The sequence below is a fragment of the Phocoena sinus genome, chromosome 12, assembly GCF_008692025.1.
Source record: "Phocoena sinus isolate mPhoSin1 chromosome 12, mPhoSin1.pri, whole genome shotgun sequence".
Taxonomy (NCBI): Eukaryota; Metazoa; Chordata; class Mammalia; order Artiodactyla; family Phocoenidae; genus Phocoena; species Phocoena sinus.
In genome coordinates this window covers 39,769,836-39,781,898 of record NC_045774.1, presented here as the reverse complement: position 1 = coordinate 39,781,898, position 12,063 = coordinate 39,769,836, and positions in this window count along the sequence as shown.

Sequence of the window (12,063 nt, the reverse complement as noted above, 5' to 3'; positions counted from 1 at the left end):
AATTTTTTTCATCTTCTCAAAGAACCAGCTTTTAGTTTTATTGGTCTTTGCTATTGTTTTCTTTGTTTCTATTTCATTTATTTCTGCTTGATTTTTATGATTTCTTTCCTTCTACTAAGTTTGGGTTTTGTTTGTTCTTCTTTCTCTCATTCTTTTAGGTGTAAGGTTAGATTGTTTATTTGAGATGTTTGTTATTTCTTGAGGTAGATTATATTGCTATAAACTTTCCTCTTAGAGCTGCTTTTCCTGCATCCCATAAGTTTTGGATTGTCGTGTCTTCATTGTCATTTGTCTGTAGGTATTTTTTGATTTCCTCTTTGATTTCTTCAGTGATCTCTTGGTTATTTAGTAACGTATTGTTTAACCTCCATGTGTTTGTGCTTTTTACGCTTTTTCCCTGTAATTAATTTCTAATCTCATAATGTTTTGGTCAGAAAAGATGCTTCATATGATTTCAATCTTCTTAAATTTACTGAGGCTTGATTTGTGACCCAAGATGCAATCTGTCCTGGAGACTGTTCCATGCACACTTGAGAAAAAAGTGTAATCTGATGTTTTTGGATGGAATGTCCTATAAATATCAATTAAATCTATCTGGTCTATTGTGTCATTTAAAGCTTGTGTTTCCTTTTTCATTTTCTGTTTGAATGATCTGTCCACTGGTGTAAGTGTGGTGTTAAAGTCCCCCTTATTATTGTGTTATTTTCGTTTTCCTCTTTTATAGCTGTTAGCACTTGCCTTATGTATTGAGGTGCTCCTATGTTGGGTACATATATATTTATAATTGTTATATCTTTTTCTTAGATTGATCCCTTTATTGATCACTAGCCTTCAAAGTGTGATTCTGTAGGAAGTCCTTCTCCCATTGCCAGACCCCCAGGTGGAAGCCTCATGTGCAGCTCAGAACCTTCACTCCAGTGGGTGGACTTCTGTGGTATAAGTGTTCTCCAGTTTGTTTGTCACCAGCCCAGCAGTTATGGGATTTTATTTTACTGTGATTGCGCCCCTCCTACCATCTCATTGTAGTTTCTCCTTTGTCTTTGGATGTGGGGTATCTTTTTTAGTGAGTTCCTGTGACTTCCTGTCAATGATTGTTCAGCAGTTAGTTGTGATCACATTTTGTAGTCTTCATCAGTAATCTCTGCCTAGCTTAATGCTTGGCATATAGTAGAGGCTTAATAAATATTTTAGTTAAAGAGTTAATGAATAATTGAGTTCTAATAGCAAGCAGAGGACGATTCTTTTAGAAATATTTGATCAAATTTCTAAAAAATGTTTAGATTCTTACTGGAATCATTTAGTATATTTAGATCAATTTATTGCAGAAAAGCATATTAACTACATTAAGCTTTGCATTCAAGGAACAAAATATATTTCTCCATTTATATATATCTTTTATATTTCACAGTGGAGGTTTCAGTTTTTTTTCAATTATATTTCAGTTACTTTTATTTTTTGATTGAATTTTCAAAATCAATCTCAGTATAATTCTCTGGAAATTTATCCAATAACAAGTATTGTTCCTTTGCTTTTCCATATAAATTTTAGAATAATCTTGCCTATTCTAAATAATATAGCTGCAAAAAATCCTGCTGGGAATTTTATAGAAATTGTATTGAACTTAAATATCAATTTAAGAATAATTGGTATTTTTACTATATTGAGTCTTCTAATCCATGAACATAGTATCTTCCTCTGCTTATTTAGAGCTCTGATTTATTTTATCAGTGTTTTGTAGTTTTCAGCATACAGATTTTGTATATGTTTTGATTTGCACCTAAGTATTTCACTGCAATAATACTGCATTTTAAATTTTGTTCATTGATGGTATATGGAAATACAAAAGATTTTTTGTGTTTATCTTGTTATCTTGTGACATTATTTATTAGTTCAAGGGATTTTTTTTTTTTGTAGATTCTTTGGGATTTTTCTACATAGACAATTACATCATTCTCAAGTAGGGAAGTTTTGTTTCTTCCTTACTGATCTTTATGCCTTTTATTTTTTCCTTTTGCATTGCACTTGTTACAACTTCTGGTATCCTATGTTGATTAAGGGTGATAAGAGAAGAAATCCTTGCTTTTTCCCCAATCTTTGGATAAAAGCATTCAATCTCTCACCATTGGCTCTAGGTTTTTGTAGAAGTCCTTTATCAAGTTGAAGAAGTCCCTCTCTATTCCTATTTTTCTGAGAGTTTTCCATGAATGGGTCTTGAATTTTGTCAACAAAATTAACAATTTTTGTTAGGCTTACTCCAGAATAAATGCAACCTGAGGGGGGAATAATACTTTAAAAATGTTTGTTGTAAGATTTAAAAATTACTCATTCAACCATTCATTTAATGAATAATTATTGAGTCCCTATCATGCACATGCCTATTAGGCACAGTTGTAATTCATATGTATAGTACACACCAATCTGCCTAGTGTTGAATTAGTGGCAAACACAGTTTTATAGTAATCCTGGTTAATACAGAACTGGCAAGGCAGCCTTTGGATTAAATTTCTTCTACCAAATTGTTGCAGGAAGGGGGACCCCTTCCAGGACCCGAGAGAGGGCTCTTGTCTAACTGTCGGAAATGAATTGTCCGAGGAGACACACGTGCTGACAAGGCAAGAGACTTTATTGGGAAGGGGTGCCTGGGTAGAGATCAGCAGGGTAAGTGAACCGAGGAGAACTGCTCTGCCACGTGGCTTACAGTCTCAGGTTTTATGATGATGGGATCCATTTCTGGGTTGTCTCTGGCCAATCATGTCTGGTGGCACATGCAACCGCTCAGCCAAGATGGATTCCTGCAAGGAGGATTCTGGGAGGTTGGTAGGACATGTGGACTGGCGTCTCCTCACTCCTTTTGACCTTTCCCATATTCTTCTGGTTGGTGGTGGCTTGTTAGTTCCATGTTCCTTAACAGGATCTCCTGTCATAAAATAACTCATGCAAATAGTTACTATCTTTGCTGGGCCAGGGCAGGGCAGTTTCATTCAGTATTTCCCCTACCAAAATCGACAGATACATACAACTCTGTGGAAAAATCTGGTCCCTTTTACTTGTAAATACTTCTGTCTAGATCGTTTAGTAACACTACCATTTTGTTTGTTCTAGAACAATTTTGTAGATTAAGGTAACAGATATTAAAAAGGTTTTCTTTAAGATGCTCCAATATTCAGAAAAGTTGAACAAAATATACTCGTAGTAGTCACTACAGTAGTATCAACCTATTTTATGAACCAGGCTCATTTCTAAACCTTTTACTACCTGATTATGGTCTAGGTGAGGGATCATTGGTCATATAAAGAAAAGCAAATGTGGACATTTAGAATGCAAACCTTAGCATTTCCCATTCTGGTAAGCTCAGTGGGTGACATTATCAGGCTTGAGCCAAAATGTGGGGACTTGCTTCCAAAGAGCCTGACCCAAAATAAAGATAATAAAGGAGCAATTTTCTTTCACAATTGCTTTGGGTTTTTTGTTTGGTTGAAAACACTAAGGAGCATTCCACGATTTGATTAAAACACATTTCTTGCATAATCCTTTCCTTCCCCAGATGCAGAAAACAACCCTGCTTAAGTTAGTGCAATAAATCTAAGAAATAAAGGAACTATTGTCACCTCTTTGTCTGGTTGATAACAAAAGTCTGTGTGAAGCTCACATTCCAGAGGTGTATTCATTCCATTCTACAGTGAGCACTTTTTTACAAGCACCAGTTTCCTCTGAACTTCTTAATGTTTCAACTAAATGAAGTTACTATTGACTCGTTTGTAAGTAGTCAAAAATGTGGCTTTTTCCTATTATCTTTAAAAGGATTCGTTTATATTTCCATCTGTTTTAAATTGCTTTCCCATCTAATATTTCTTCTGATATTCACAGAAGCCTTGTGAGATAGGTAAGTGTTATCATTCTTATTTTATATGTGAAAAAATAAAATCTCAAAGAGATGATGTGATTTTGAGTAAAACTGAGTCTTCTGGCTCTTACTCTAGTGTTGGTTTATTAAATTCATTTAATTAAACACTTATTAGTCAACACATACCTCATTGAGTGCCTACTTTGGTCAAACTCCATTGCAGAAACTCAGCTCTCTCTCAAGTTTGGTTATCACTATTTGTAAGTATTAGAAAGATGTCCAGGGATAAAAGCTTCTGGTAATAATTGTGAAAGGAACATTCCCATTTTAATTCTTTAGTTTTAAAAGCTAAAACTGTATTATGATTACAGTTTGCCCAGAAATCAATTTTGATCATGTACTTATCCCAAGTTCATGAGAATATAAATGCAATATTTCTGATATTGAAAGTTATGGAGTCAGTATTTGACAGCAAACATTTCAAACTTTCCCCCCTAATTTGGATGAATTTGGAGCTTGCAAGGTGCTAAAGTTAGATCTTTCATAGTAGCCTATGAGCTGCTTTAAAAATTACTAATCCATCAGATAATAAAAGCCTACAACTTTCATTCACCCAATACACTCTAGTATGTTCTAATATGTTGCTTGTATTCTTTCTCCAGGTATTTACTATGATCAGTCCCTTTCCAGATAGACATAAAAAAAAAAAAAAATCACTTTTTTTTTTTTTTTTTTTAGCGACAGATATTGCAATATTTATTCTATGACATATAGGAGATGTTCACTGGTTTCTAAATTTTTCTTGGCTGATAACTTTTTTTTAAGGTACACGGGTCTCCCACTGTTGTGGCCTTTCCCGTTGCGGAGCACAGGCTCTGGAAGCGCAGGCCCAGCGGTCATGGCTCACGGGCCCAGCCGCTCCATGGCATGTGGGATCTTCCTGGACCAGGGCACGAACCCGTGTCCCCTGCATCGGCAGGCAGACTCTCAACCACTGCGCTACCAGGGAAGCCCAAGCACATCTCTTTTTTGATAAATTCTTTCAGCTTTCCTTTTTACAACAAGTTTTCATTTCACCCTCATTTTTTTAAGGTAATTTTTGCTGGTTATAGACATTTAAGTTGAATATATACATGTACACACACACACTCACACACACACGTTTTTTCATCACTCTAAAAGATGTTATTCATTGTTGTCTGGTTTCTACTGTCCCACTGTTTTTGATGATAAGTTATAGTTCTGGCCACTAGTGCAGTTACCTCTTGTTTAGTACACTGAAATTTCCAGCTACTTTAGCAGCTTAAAACTCCACTCTCTACTTCCTCAGTTTAGCAATAAGGCTGTTCAGCTTTGATTCCACTTCTCTGTACCATCCCAAGAAAGCCAGGCAGAGAATCAAAATGAACATGGGACTCAGGTTTATGTTTCTTTTCCCTGAGAGATCAGAGTACTGAACTTCCTGTTGTTCAGTGCCTGAAAATCGTTGACATATATTTTGCCCAGTTTCTAGTTGTTTTTGTTGGGAGGACAAGTCAGGGACCATTTCCATCACTTCATAACCAGAAGTGATGTATCTTTGATTGTTTTTATTATTTTTTTTTTAAATTTATTTTTGGCTGTGTTGGGTCTTCATTGCTGTGTGCGGGCTTTCTCTAGTGGTTTCAGCACATGGGCTCAGTAGTTGTGGTGCATGGGCTTAGTTGTGATTGTTTTTAAAACAGGCCAATATACCCAAATGAAGCACATATGGTCATCTTCTATATTTCATAAAAATTCTCCATGTTTTTCTTGTTTCTTTTCTTTTTTTCTTTCTTTCTTTCCTCCCATTCATTCTTTTGTTGTTCCTTTGATATGGAGAAATGAATTTAAATATTTATCACCAGTCTTTCAATTACACTAAGACCAATAGCAAAAATGTTTCCAAGTGGCCCCACCCATTAGTTGCTATGGTGTAGTTTAAAAAAGATTAAAAAGACCAATATTTCAGGAAGGAAAAGGCAAAAAGCAAAGCAGAGACAAAGGTTAAAACAGCTTTTTAAGACTGAAAAAAACAAAGAGATTACTTAAAATATATATCTATTAAAGGAGGTCTAAGAAGAAGTTTTGTAATCATGATGTAAAATCCAGAGAACAATTTAATCTTAAAACAATTAACTCTCATTATTGAGAAATAGTGGATTTTCACTAAGTTAGTATTTAAGTTAATTTTAAGGCCTGGACATAATCACTTTTTCATTTACTAGTAAAGTTGCAACTTTGTGAAGTATAGTTTAGAATAAATTAAGAGTCAGGAAGTCACATGTTACACCCATCCTGGTTTGGGATGTGTCACAGATAGTTCTGGAGTCTAAATTTAAGTCAAGTTTTACTTTAAGAGCATTTCATAAAGACCAAATATGATCCGTGTATCTTAAACATGATCACTTTTTTTTTTTTTTTTTTTTTTTTTAAACCTACATTTTTTTTTTTTTTTTTTTTTTTAAATTTATTTATTCATTTATTTATTTTTGGCTGTGTTGGGTCTTCGTTTCTGTGCGAGGGCTTTCTCTAGTTGTGGCAAGCGGGGGCCACTCTTCATCGCGGTGCGCGGGCCTCTCACTGTCGCGGCCTCTCTTGCTGCAGAGCACAGGCTCCATACGCGCAGAGCTCAGTATTTGTAGCTCACGGGCCCAGCTGCTCCGTGGCACGTGGGATCTTCCCAGACCAGGGCTTGAACCCATGTCCCCTGCATTGGCAGGCAGACTCTCAACCACTGCGCCACCAGGGAAGCCCACACGATCACTTTTGAAACACTTTTTTCCTTCTAGAGTTCACCTTTCTAATAATTCTATATTATTTATCTGCCAGTTTTTCCATTCCTGTTTTTTCTTTGTTCATTGCTGAGTTAGCATGTGTTTTAAAAATAAGTCAGATTGAAAATTTAATAATAGGATTGTAAAGGATGGAATCACTACATCTGATTCTAATTCCAGTTGGTTTTTCACAATGATCCTCTTAAATTCTACTTGCTTCCTCTACAGTGTGCCATTGTTTTAAGTAGCTTTGATCATATAGTCAATGTTATCTACTCTAAAATATTTGATAATGTCAAACTGTTTATATAAGTTCAAATTTATATAAAATCTGTTTATATAAATTCATTTTTCCCTGATAACTAGACCACTAATTCTTCAAAGTCTAAATCAAGACCATTCTCCAAGAAACATTAGCAGCTCTTTATAGCCCACGGGATCTTATCCTCTTCTCAACTCAGAGAATAACTATGTGTGTGTGTGTGTGTGTGTGTGTGTGTGTGTGTGTGTGTGTGTCGTGTAATTATTGGCCAATTACTCATTTAGTACTCTTGAATTACAAAGTTTTTTCTTACCTTGTTATATATTTATAGTTATCTCCATAAATAGTATGGATTGTGAGCTCCTTGGTCATGGCCTGTGTATTAAGCCAAGTGCTTTTCATATGTTAGGTGGGGGATAAATGTGTGTTGATTGATAACCCATGATTGTATCTAACAAAATCAAATTTTCATACTTGTCTCACTCACAACCCCATTCTATTATTGAATTATAGAAAAATCAATAAAAACAACATTAAGTCAACCACTTCTACTTGTTCAATTTTTCTAGATGGATTTTGGGATTGACAATGCATAAACACATCCTCATGGGGTAGAAGATAGGCAGTCTGAGGCTGAGAGCAAGGGAGTAGAGCCTCATCAGAGTTCTCCACTGTAAGAGAGGGAGCTGTCGGTGAATGCATTTTTTAATTAATAGACTAGTTGTTTGCTGATAGGTCATGAGAGTGCCAATGTTTCAGAATAAGGAAACATTCATGATAACCTCAAAGATTCTGACTTCTGATGGGGACATTCTGAACAAAAGCTCTATTTTTTCATCTTAATAGCAGGTAAACCTATTATTTATTCATTCAACAAATATTTTTTGAGCTTATACTATGTTCTAATTTCCTGTTCTGAATTTCCCTAGTTTCTCCCCTCTTACTCTCAGAGATATAGATTTGGTTGACTCCATTTGAAATTTATTTTGTTAAAAAGAAAAATTAGGTTTTTGTGGTCATTTATATCCTCTTGCTTTTTTAAATAGATTCTCATTCTTGTAAACACTAATATCTTCAAAGTTGTATTTCAAATTCTGAACAGCACTCCATCATCTTGTGTCTCTATTATTTATTTTTGCTTGGTTCTCTTGGGAATTTTTTTAAATCCAAGTCTCTGAGGCTGCGTCAGTTTCCACTTCTTTATATGTATATTCTCTTCAGCTAATAGGAAAGCCTAGTTAGTTAAAAATTAAAACAAAACAAAACCCAAATAGTTGCTTTGCTGATTTAGAAATTGCTATAGCTAATTTAATCTGTTGTTTGGATGACAAAATTCTCTTGACAGCCAAATCACCCATGCATGTAAAAATCCTAGAAATTAGAGTGGAGTAGACAGTGGCAACCTTCTAGTCAGAACACTAGTTGAGAAAACTGAAGTGTAGAAGGTGAAATAACTCCTTTAAGGTCACACTCCTAATTTGGGTCTCTTTCATGGGTTGCCAATAGAAAGGATAAACTAACAAGCTGCATTTCTTTGATTCTCATTGAAATTATTTCTTTTACCTTTAATAAGCTTTGAAGAAAGGGAGCTAAAAAATGTCCAGATGAGAGGAATCATTATAGGGCCTTTCTGCTTATTTATTCCTGTTAATTTCTTTGAATGTCAAATTATGACATTCCCATTGCTTCTGACCCTTTCTCTTTTCCTATAAATAGTGATGGTCCAAAATTGCCTTTCAAACACTGAGTACCACTCCCGCATCTAATTATTACTTTTTTTCTTTCCCTCTCTTGTCAAGTTAACAGTGTCTACCGATATTTTTAGAGGACAAATCATGTGTGAAAGAAGACACATTTTAAAGTTTCTGGTACAATAGATGATCAGTCCAAATATCTGTACAATATATGCTATACTTCATGGATAGCTGTTGATAATTATATTGAGGCCAATAAACAAGGTTTTCCTCCAAGGCACAGATTAGGATTCAAAAATATTTGATGGAAACACAATCGAATTGGAAAGGATGATGGAATTTGTTGCAATTAAGCTGAGCAAAGCAGTTGAAATGAAATCCAGATAATGCTGTTACTATCCTTTACTATCTGTGTGGAGACTGGGATTAATTTTACACACATAATTCAAATGCATTTTATTAGGAAAAAAAAAACTTCCTACAGGCTACAGGGATTTAAGAAATTATAATCCTTTCTCCATAGTGAAAATATTAAAAGGTTTAAACACTGTAAAGTTAAAGGTGATATAAGTGATTTATGGCTGGAGGTGAGGGGAGAAAGGAGAATAGCCATTAGCCAACATCTGTCTCCCACAGAGTTTTTTTTTCCTTTTCAAGTGTTTGAGAAAATGTTTGGCAGTTATGTTTTCCTGAATCACTATGGTAAAAGTATTGCCTAGCAAATGTATTCCAAATGAATAACATTGGCTTGTTTGTGATATGGTTACCTACTTCTTTTCCAGTAATTCAATATTCTGCCTTTAGTAATAAAAAATGCCTTATTTTTTGGCACTACTTCATTCTTTCATTCTAAGCTTTATTTAACTGTGTCTTGTCACCTTAGAGAAGCAGGCAATGAGTGCACAAAGGAGATAGGTGCTTAAAGGATTATGAATTTATCATCACACGACTTGCACACTTTGTATATCAGACTGATGCTACCCCTTGTGATTAGAAGCTGGAGTACTCTTTTAGTGAAAGAATCAAAGAATGGTAGGATTTGAATGGACTTCAAAGAAAACGTTATCTATTTTTTGGACTTCCCCGGCAGTCTAGAGATTAAGACTTTGCCCTTCCAATACAGGGGGCATGGTTCGATCCCTGGTCAGAGAACTAGATCCCACATGCTCCATTGCATGGCCAAAAAAACAACAGCAACAAGAAACAAACAAAAAAATAAAGAAAATGTTATCTATTTTTAAAGGTTTTACAAATGAGACAGTAAGTCCTCAAACGCCCATGTTTTCCTAAAATTTCTATCTATTGCTGGTCTTTTGGGGGCTGCCCTGATTTCTATATTCTGAATTTAAGGCATTATGTTACATTAGAAATGTTTTTGCTACCTTCCTACTTTAATATGAGTAACTGGCATGTGTGTTACACATCAATTATGTACCAAACAGCATGACACACATCATCTCTGTTACTGTTCATTATAACCTCTGAACTATGTATTTTATTATCCTAATTTGGAGGACTTGAAAATTAGGCTCAGGTCAAATAACTTAACCAAAATCACACAGCTAGTGAATCGTGGACCCAGAATTTGAACAACAGAAGTCTGATTCCAGATGTTATGCTATAGTTAAAAAGAGCATATATAGGTAGATATTAGATATATAGTTGTAATATATGTGCATAATAAATATATATGTATATTTCTTTGAGCTGATAGAGCCCACAGTTTAGTTAAGGGTTGGATACTGACATAAATTCATAGCCATAAAATATAACTAGCAATATTAAAAGCGTTCAGCATAGTGGTCCAAATATTTGTCGAATGAATGAATGAAAGAAAGGCAACAAATCATAAGGGCTAAGTAAGCAGTATAGATTAAAAACTGCTCTTTAAGTTTACAAGAAGAAGAAAAAAAGCATGCCTTTCCTGAAAAAATAACTTAAGCTGCATCTAAAACGATCATGATGAGATTAACAATGACATTGCTTAATCTAATAAAACAACAGGAAAACTATCATACAGGGAGACTCACATCTATCTCAGTATATTGTCTCTGACTGTGACAAAAGTGTTGTTTTAACAGCAAATGCAATTGTTGATAAGTAATGTACCCAATCATTTATTTATCTTAAAAATTTTGTCACATGAAAGTAAAGACCATGTTTCATAAACTTGATTATTAAAATATATCAAAATCTTTGGCACATACTTTGTGCATAATAACATCTCTGTATTTAAAATTAAATTCCATATTTCTTATGTGTGAATTCAAACAAGTTTCTGAGATTATTTCCAAGACTATCTCTAAGGGATGAAAATTCCTTATGTTGACCATCCTCCACTGAAACAGAGCTTCTTTTTATTTGTATTTCATAACGCTCCATTCAACTGCAGGCTCACTCCATGCTTCCTTTCACAATCTTATAGACTTCTCAATCTTTACTTTTCATGTATTGTTTTTTGTTTATTTTTTGTCCACTGTTTTGAAGCATTTTTTTGAATTCCATACAATATTTAAGGAGATTTCAAACCAGAGTAATAGAAAATTATCTGTATTCTGTTCAATATCATATCTTATTCATTTTAATATGTATAGCATTTGATATTATTCTTAATAATTCTCAAAAAGTATAGGTATGGAATTTTCTCATATAATTTGTCCCCACACAAAGGGACAAGTCAGATTTTGCTGTGTTAATAATTTTTTTAGGCAATTGGCATATTGCTTGCTATCACAAAACAGTAATTCACTAAGGGATTATAACCTCATTGATTCCTTGAGTTTATCTAATATCTAACATCTTTGCAAGGAGTGGCTTATGTACTGAGTGAATGTAGTTCTTCTAAAGACATTTTAAAGACAATTTGCCCCTATTTGCCCTTTATTTCTGCTTTTTTTTTTTTTTTTTTTTTTTTTTTTTTTTGCGGTACTTGGGCCTCTCACTGTTGGGGCCTATCCCGTTGTGGAGCACAGGCTCCGGACGCGCAGGCTCCGCGGCCATGGCTCACGGGCCCAGCCACTCAGTGGCATGTGGGGTCTTCCCGGACCGGAACACGAACCCATGTCCCCTGTATCGGCTGGCGGACTCTCAACCACTGCGCCACCAGTGAAGCCCTATTTGTGCATTTTTTGTTATGCAAGGAAATGCTAAACCCTCCTGTGTTTTTTATATAGTCATTTAATATAAATTCTTTCCCATCAAAAATTATTTTTAAAAAATTTATGTATGTTAATTTTTGCACGTTTAATAACAAAATTTCTGCTCAAAGGACCAAAACAAGCAATAAGACCTGAGGAAGGAAAAGAGTGTGCCCATTAACAGGTCAAATCGATTTATGATTCATACAAACCATCATGAATGAATGCATTAGAGTTATATGAGATGACTTGTGCGTACTTCCATGAAGCTTAGTTGACTGAGAAAAGTGCCGAAAAACATCGAAAGAGTAGCATTATAGCATGCACTCAT